This window comes from Phocoena sinus, chromosome 5 (assembly GCF_008692025.1).
Source record: "Phocoena sinus isolate mPhoSin1 chromosome 5, mPhoSin1.pri, whole genome shotgun sequence".
Taxonomy (NCBI): Eukaryota; Metazoa; Chordata; class Mammalia; order Artiodactyla; family Phocoenidae; genus Phocoena; species Phocoena sinus.
In genome coordinates, this window is record NC_045767.1 from 75,695,776 (window position 1) to 75,705,370 (window position 9,595).

The following is a 9,595-nucleotide window of genomic DNA, read 5'->3' on the forward strand; positions in this document are numbered from 1 at the left end:
TACTGGAAGAAGTTAACCAGTGTTTCACTGGGGTAGCAGCCATGCTATAATGGGGGTAAAATGATAACTTGGCCCTAATAGCTCAAGTGTTTTGAGTCTGAGGGGTTCAGAGGATTTTTATCTGGCGGTGGGTGAGGGGGAGTGATGAGGACTATATCTGTTCCTCAATTCAGCTTATCTTACAATAGAGCTTGTATATTAGAGTATTTAAGAATAGTGCCCAAACTTCCACTTCTCACAATATTACAGAATAAATACCATGAGGAACTTCCTCGGCTTACAACACCTAAAAATGTGTAGATAAAAGATGTTAAAATGCTTACTTGAGCTGTCAGGAAAATGATGGAAATCATCAGAGGCTAAAAATACAAGAAAACACAAATCTTCAGAGGTAACCACCCTGAAGCAATGGGGCCCTGTGGTCATTAACTTATCACTGGTGGCGTAGACTCTTTATTTTAATGGGCCTCAAGCAGGGTTGGGGATACAATGCCTAGGACTTAAACCAGATTAAGACATAAAAAGATCCCTAAATAGTTCAGGACACAAGATCCCTAAATAGTTCAGGACACAGAAGCTGACATTTTTAATGCAAAGGTAAACCAAAAGAAGAAAATCTATCCCACAAAGGAAAATAGTAAAGAAACTTTCTTATCTCAACATTGACTCTGGGTAGAGTCTATCTTGAAAGTTGCTATTTACAAGTGATCCTCATGACGGTTTAGAGCCAAAATCTAGAATTCACACTACCTAAGTGGTCCCTAAATACTCGACTTTGGAATTTAATTTAAAGTGATTCAAGATTCATAATGACTTCCTGGATAAATATTCCTTAAATCAAGGCTTCAAATAGTTCCCTCAGGTAATTATAAACTCACTGAAATATAAAAATTATAAAACACAAGAGGAAACAAGTCATTTGAGGGAGAATAAGCAGAAATAACAAATAGTAAGATTATAGCCACAAAAATGGATGATATTGGAATTATCAATTAAGAAATATAAAATAAGTAGTTTTGATACTCAATAAAAAAAAGAGATTATTTGAGGTATAACAAGGTACTAGATACTTTGAAATATGGTCAGGTGGATTTTAAAAAAGAACCAAATAGAACTTCCGAGTGAAAAAAAAAAAACACATAATAAATGAAACTAGAAACGAAGTGTATAGGTACAGTATTAGATACAATGGAAGATGGAAGAGAATATTAATGAACTGGAAGACAAAACTGAAGCATTACTCAATATTCAGCAGAGGGAAAAAGATATCAAAAAAATAAAACAGAAGTTAAAAGACATTGAGAAGAGATGGTAGCAGTGGAGGTCCAAGCCATGCTGTTGCCCATGGTATGGCAGTGGCTCTGGGGTTTCACTGAGAAGCTCTGCGGTTTCACTGAAAGGCTCCTGACCAGAGGGGCCACTGGGTTGTCATTATAATTTGGAGACAACAGATTGAGAAATGCACAAGCCACTATATAAGTTGCTCTGAATGTTCTTGAAACATGAATAACATGTTTGGAAAATGAACTCAGAGTGGCCTCTGAAAACTCTGGATTGTCAATATGTACAGTGAGTCTCTGGATTGATGTTGGAATTTGACATGAAATTAAGAATAATGGAACAGCTCATTCTCTGGAACATATGAACTTCAGTGTTACCAAAAAGAGATCCAAATTAGATCTGGAACTTGAAAATGAAAACATGGGTGCTCATTTCAACACCTATACCTCCAGAAAGCAGATCATGTATTATGCCAAAGAATTCTCTAAAGATTTGCCAAGAGCTGTAAGCGTTCTTGCTGATATAACACAAAACAGTACATTGGCAGAAGCAGGGACTGAGCACAAGTATAGAATAATCCTTAGATACACGAAATCAAAGCTAATTTACAAGAAGTTGTCTTTTTATTAGCTTCATGTCATAGTTTATCAAATACTGCACTTGGATTAACAATGTGGGGACCAACTGAAAATATCAAATCTATAAGTCATAAAGACTTAGTGGACTATATAACCACACATTATAAGAGGCTAAGAATAGTCCTTGCTATGGCTGGAGGAATCTCCTATAGTGAACAGCTTAAGTTAACAAAGTTTCCTTTTGATGACTTTTTTTTTTTTTCCACACACAAAGGAAAAAGAACAACTCTGGCTCCCTGCAAATTCACAGAAAGTGAGATTTGTTTGAGGAATGACAAGATGCCTTTGACACACCTTGCAAGAGCTGTTGCAGCTGTTGGTTGGGAACATCCTGATACAATCTCTCTCATAGTTGCAAACACACTGACTGGCAACTAGGATTGCCATTTCAGAGGAGGAATGAATTTAACTAGTAAGCCAGCTTGTCTCATCTGATGTGGCAACCTCTGCCATAGCTTCCAGTCTTTCAACACTTGCTACACAGATACAGGATTGTGGGGACTCTATGTGAGTTGTAAACCAGACATTGCTGCAGGCATGCTACATGTTGTTCAAAAAGAATACATGTGACTCTGTATAAGTGTCACTGAAAGTAAAGTAGCACAAAAATTCTTCTAGAAACAAAACATGTTTTTGCAACTCTGAGGTTCAACTCCATGGTGAAGATATTGGTAGGCAAAAGTTATGCTATAATAGAAGAATTCCCATCCCTGACTTGGAAGCAGGAATTGATGCTCTAGATGCTGAGACAGTTCAAAAAGTGTGCGCCAAATATGTTTATGATGAAGGTCTAGCTATCACTGCTGTTGGTTCCACTGAGCAAGATTTTAACTGGACTTGCAGTAACATATGCTGTTTTTGTGATTAAAATGCTCTTAGTCAAAATATCTAGAAATACTTATTAATAAAACTAATCGCGATCTGCAGGTTTTAAGCTATAAATTCTTTTTAAGAAATGAACAGGGCTTCCCTGGTGGCGCAGTGGTTGAGAATCTGCCTGCTAGTGCAGGGGACATGGGTTCGAGCCTTGGTCCGGGAGGATCCCCCACGCTGCAGAGCAACTAAGCCCGTGCGCCACAACTACTGAGCCTATGCTCTAGAGCCCACGAGCCACAACTACTGAAGTCCATGTGCCACAACTACTGAAGCCCACACGCCTAGAGTCTGTGCTCCGCAACAAGAGAAGCCACCACAATGAGAAGCCTGTGCCCCGCAACAAAGAGTAGCCCCTGCTCACTGCAACTAGAGAAAGCCCACGTGCAGCAGTGAAGACCCAATGCAGCCAAAAATTAAATAAATGAATAAATTTAAAAAATCTTAACTTTACAAAAAAAAGAAATGAACAAGTATTTGGAATTAAATATATTTGGAAAAGAAGACATAGGGACTATAGTTAAGATATCTAACATATACCTAATCAGAGTACAAGAAAGAGATAATAGAAAAACTGCAGAATAAGGCAATATTCAAAGAGGTGTTGACTAAGAATTTTCATGAATTTACAGAAACAGAAATCTTCAGATTTAGGAAACCCAGTGAATCCCTATCAGAATAAATAAAAAGAAATACAAGGCTAGATAGATATATTGCAATGATACAGCAGAATACCAAAAGAAGGAGAGGAAGAAAGAAGGGGGGAGGGAGAGAAGAAAGGAGAAAAGGAAGGAAAGAGAATAAAAGAAAAAGAAAGACAATCTTAAAGACAACCAGAGAAAAACACAGATTACTGACAAAGGAACAAATTAGGTTGACATCTGATTTCCCAGTAGGCACTATGAAAATCAGAATATAATGGATTTTTTTTTTTTTTTACTTTTAAAAAAACTTTTAATTTTATATTGGAGTATAGCCAATTAACAATGTTGTGATAGTCTCAGGTGCACAGCAAAGTGACTCAGCCGTACATATATATGTATCCATTCTCCGCCAGATTCCCTTCCCATCCAGGCTGCCACATAACATTGAACAGAGTTCCCTGTGCTATTCAGTAGGTCCTTGTTGGCTATCCATTTTAAATATAGCAGTGTGTACATGTTGATCCCATACTCCCTAACTATCTCTTCCCCTCATCCTTCCCCCACCACCCAGTAACCATAAGTTCGTTCTCTAAGTCTGTGAGTCTGTTTCTGTTTTGTAAATAAGTTCATTTATATCATTTCTTTTTAGATTCCACATGTAAGGGATATCATGTGATATTTCTCTTTCTCTGTATGACTTACTTCACTCAGTATGACAATCTCTAGGTCCATCCATGTTGCTGCAAATGGCATTATTTCATTCTTTTTAATGGCTGAGTAATATTCCATTGTATATATTTATCACATCTTCCTTATCCATTCCTCTGTCAATGGACATTTAGGTTGCTTCCATGTCTTGGCTATTGTAAACAGTGCTGCAACGAACATTGGGGTATATGTATCCTTTTGGACCATGTTTTTCTCCAGATATATGCCCAGGAGTGGGATTGCATCATATGGTAGTTCTATTTTTAGTTTTTTAAGGAACCTCCATACTGAAAGATCAGAAAGAGAAATTCAAGAAACAATGCCATTTACCATTACATCAAAAAGAATAAAATACCTAGGAATAAACCTACCTAATGAGACAAAAGACCTGTACTCTGAGAACTATAAGACACTGATGAAAGAAATCAAAGAAGCCGCAAACAGGTGGAAAGATATATCATGTTTGTGGATTGAAAAAAACCAGTATTGTCAAAATGACTATACTACACAAGGCAGTCTACAGATTCAATGCAATCCCTATTAAATTACCAACGGCATTTTCACAGAACTAGAACAAAAAATCTTAAAATTTGTATGGAGACACAAAAGACCCCAAATAGCCAAAGCAATCTTGAGAAAGAAAAATGGAGCTGGAGGAAATCAAGCTCCCTGACTTCAGACTATAAGACAAAACTATAGTCATCAAAAAAGTTATGGTACTGGCACAAAAATAGAAATATAGATCAGTGGAACAGTATAGGAAGCCCAGATATAAACCCATGCACCTATGGTCAATCTATGACAAAGGAGGCAAGACTACACAATGGTGGAAAGACAGTCTCTTCAATAAATGATGGTGGGAAAACTGGCCAGCTACACGTAAAAAAATGTAATGGATTTTTTTTTTAAAGCAGAGAGGAAATAATCACCAACCTAGAGTGATATTATCATATGACACAGCAATTCCACTCCTGGGAATATATCTGAAAAAAACAAAAATAATAATTCAAAAAGATACATGCACCCCAATGTTCATAGCAGCATTATTTACACTTGCCAAGATATGGAAGCAACTTAAGTGTCCATCAACAGATGAATGGATAAAGTTCACACACACATACACACTATGGAATACTACTCAGCTATAAAAAAGAAAAAAATTGCCATTTGCAGCAACATGGAGGGCACACATTGTACCAATATCAGTTTCCTAGTTTTGACATTGTTCCATAGTTATGTAAGGTATAATCACTGGGGGAAACTGAATGTAGAGTATGTGGCACCTCTCTACTATTTTTGAAACTTCTTGGGACTTTATAATTTTTTCAAACTAAAAAACCTATTAAGCCCTTATTTTGCCAAGTTTTTGGCAGCAAGGATGGACAAAACAGGGCTTTAGAAAATCCTGCCACCTGGATAACTTTATAATCCTTTTGGGAGAATAGGTAAGACTCAAATATATTAAAGATAGAAATAACAACCAAAAAAAGGGTTGTAGATATATGAGTAGTGTTACGGTTACAAAGTCCTTACAGTGCCAAGACCCGAGTATTGAGTCTTTCAAATAACAATTCAAAATGCCAACTGTTGGAAAAACAGCCTTGGTTCAATGTCAAATTCATGCAGTCAAGGTAGAAAGTAGGGTATCCCCAATATTAGACCAAACGGCCTTGCCCCAGAACAGCCCTCAGTTTTCTGCAGAGAAAATCATCTATAATAGATCTTGCCACATACAACATTCATGTGCTAAGTGGCATATCTTTTCCATAGCTGATCACCACTTGCCCACCAGGCCACTTGCCAACCTGTAATAGGGTGTAATAGGGTGTAACCCTGGGCACCAGTCCTGGTCACTAGGCCAGCTGCCCATGTTCTGGGAGGACCTCCACAGACACACAAATTATGCAGACCCTCCCCGACAGAGAGCAATCCATCACTTCTTGAGTACCGTTCCCCTCTTATTTTGGTGAGACTGATGTTACCAAGATCTCATGTTTTCCTTGACACTGAGCCATTAGAGATTTCTGTTCTTTGTTCACCCCTTTCTTTTCGTAACAAATTAAAAGAAATTTATTATGAAATATTCTGTGCCTACCATGGAATATGTGTAATATATGTAAAGTCACTGGCCAACAGAAGATTCCCAACATTAAAAATATGATTATAACTGGCTGTGTCTTCCTCCCCTTTTCCCACCCTCCTGCCTTCCCCTCAAACATAACCACTTTCCTGAATTTTGTGTTATCATCTCTTGCTTTTTAAAAATAGTAGACTACAACGTAGGCATCCCCAAACACTGGTGCTCAGCTGTGTTTGCATTTAGCATATGTGTTTTTGCTAATATGGATTGTGCTTCTTTCTATTAACAGTCTTATACATGTCTCCTAGAGCACATACACAAGAGTTTCCACACTTCCACTTGAAGTGGAATTGCTGGGTCATAGAAATGTGATCTTTATTTGTTTTACATAGTGCCAAGTTGTTTTCCAAAGAAATTGTACTATTTTACAACCCAACAGCAGCATATAAGATTCGGCTTTTCCACATCCTCACCAACACAGTATTATCAGACTTCATTTTTTTTTTCATCTAGTAGATGTAAAATAATATCTCATTATGATTTTTTTTTTTTTTTTGCGGTACGCAGGTCTCTCACTGTTGTGGCCTCTCCCGTTGCGGAGCACAGGCTCCGGACGCGCAGGCTCAGCGGCCATGGCTCACGGGCCCGGCCGCTCCGCGGCATGTGGTATCTTCCCGGACTGGGGCACGAACCTGTGTCCCCTGCATCAGCAGGCGGACTCTCAACCACTGCGCCACCAGGGAAGCCCCATTATGATGATTTTAATGTGCATTTCCCTGATTGTTAAGAAAGTTAAGAATCTTTTGGGAATTTCCTGGAGGTCCAGTGGTTAGGACTTAATGCTTTCAAAGCTGAGGCTTTAGTCACTGGTCGGGGGAACTAAGATCCCACAAGCCATGCGACACGTCAAAAAAAAAAAAGAATCTTTTAATATCTTGAATAGTCATCTATATTTCTTTCTGTGAATTACCTTAGCATGTTTTTTGGATATTTTTTCACTGGGTTGCAGCCATTCTTTGATTATTCTTCATCCTAGTCCTTTGTCAGATGCGGTATCAAGATTTTCTCTGAGTTTGTGGCTTATCTTTATGATATTTTTGGCAAGCAGAAGTTATTAATTTTAATGAAGTGAAATTTATTCATTTTTCCCTTTTTGGTTTGTGCATTTGGTGACTTTCAAGTCCATAGAGAAGGAGGAATTCATTGTGAAAGGGAAAACTTTAAATCTTTTAGAATAAAGTACAGGAGAACATCTTTATGACCTTTGGGTAGAGAAGGATTTCTTAAGACCCCAAAAGTGCTAATCATAAACTATTGCTATGTTAACAAACATTTTTAATGATTGTGAGGATAAGACAGGAGGATAAGCTGAGCTCCAGCCACTGTTGTTTAATTATTTTCCCTGGGGAAAAATATTGCTCTGAGCCACGCTGAAGGGGTGGTTTCAGAACAATAGGCTGTGGGGACAGCCAGGGCCACTGCCTCTGTCCAAATTCCCATCCTTCTCCCCCACGCACTGGCCACCACCTTCCCAGAAGGGAGGCACAGGGACCCAGAGCAGTTTCTTCACCTTTAATTCTTCTTTGTTACTAGAGCTGATGGGGGTCTGTTTCCGCTAATCTTAACTGTGGCAAAATGCTCCAGGATGTCTATTCTTCTGGTTACATATGGAATTTCCTGGACTTCAGTTGATTGCTTGGGATGGGGGCTGATTAGATGCAGCTATTTCCAGGCATCCTTGCTTTTTCTTTCCTGAAAAACCATTGTGTTAGCAACATATTTTTAGGTGGGGCTACATTATTCACATACATTTTCTTTTCTTTTTCACCATACAATTTCAAAGCGTTTTCTTCCAAAAACAACAAAAAAAGAAGTAGCATCAAGGGCTACGTTCAACAGTCCTATTCTTTATAATACTATTTGTGTAGTCCTTGTAATATTGTACTTCTATAATTTTTATCATTTTAAGGCCCATTTTTTTCCCTGTGCAATCTCATGAGGCTTCCCTCCCCTCTCCCCTCCTTTCCCATACATCTATTTATGGATCATTATCCCCTTCTCCATCAACACCTTCTCAGCTTAGCTGAATGCTCCAGGGAGACTTGGCTGGTGTGAGGCTCTCTCATGATGAATGGGTTTCTTTTCACTCTTCCTAATGGGCTGGCTTCCACTAAGGGCAGCTAATTTCTTTGTAGCTACTTGGAATAGGTAGATTAAGTTACCAGTATTGCCGCTTATCTCATTCTGAAATCAACGATCCAGTTCACAGGATCACCACCTACAAATCTGGGGAAACTGTTACACAGAAGCCCTAGTAATTGATTAGTGGGTACTTCCTGAAATGAATCATTTACAAGACAATGCTTTGGTTCCCAGAGTATTTGTGAGGCAATTAAGACCTAGTGAGTTGCTTATTTGTTGACTGTTGGATAATGGTCACTTTTTCCTGGTGTAATGTCTGAATCTTACCCCCATTTTCTCAGTATTCTGGCCACCAGCTCTTTCTCATTTCTTTGTCCTGTTCTTCTATCTGAAACCATCTCAGGTAGATGCTCGTGAAACAGATGATCTTGAGTTTCCATCTGTCTTGGTTTGGAAGGCACTGCCATGTCATGGATGTTTCGATCCCTGAAGCAAATTGTAGCCAGGATCTGCCTTCTGCCTTGCCTTCGGAGGTTCGACCAATCGTGTCAGAGGAAAAGCGAAGGGGATGCAAGCGTAGAGGACAGAGCGCCCTGCCTCTCCTCCTGAGACCTGGATGGCCCTGGGGCATGCCAACAGAGAATGGCTGCTCTCCAGCCTGAGGGGCTGCTTGGGGCTGGAATCCTTGGTTTTCTATGCATTAGGTATTTATGACTTTGTATATTCCAGGCACGAAATTGCAGATTGTGCCTTAAAATCTGGGTGGACGGGAAGTCAGATAATAATTGCTGTTCTGCACCAGGCACTTTCTGTGAACAAGATGATTCATGCTAAGAGTTTGACTTTCAGCATCATATTTAATCTTAGAAACATTGTGTGTCCTAGATGTGATCACCCACATAAGAAACCCAAGGCTAGGAGAGGTTGGGTATATTTTCTAGGTCATTCAACAAATAAGTGAAGATATTCGATTCAAATATAGATTTATCTAACTCAGTAAGGTGCTTTTAACCACTACACTGTCCTGCCTCCCTCTTGAAAGAAATAAATGATAGGCTAGAATTACACGGTACTAACTAAAAGGAGGTTACAGAAAGGTAGGTTCAGGGTAGGCTGGAGTAGTCAAGGGCTATAAAGCAGAAGGGAGGGGTCCACAGAGAGCATCTAATCCCATGTTTCTCAAACTCTTTTTTTAAAGTTGTGGTAAAAAAAAAAAATGTAACATTAAA

General features: G+C 38.9%; 1 pseudogene; it reads left to right on the forward strand.

Annotated features, from left to right (window-relative positions):
* Window positions 1–1,383: 1,383 nt before the first annotated feature.
* Window positions 1,384–2,787, forward strand: LOC116753954 (annotated as a pseudogene).
* Window positions 2,788–9,595: the final 6,808 nt, after the last annotated feature.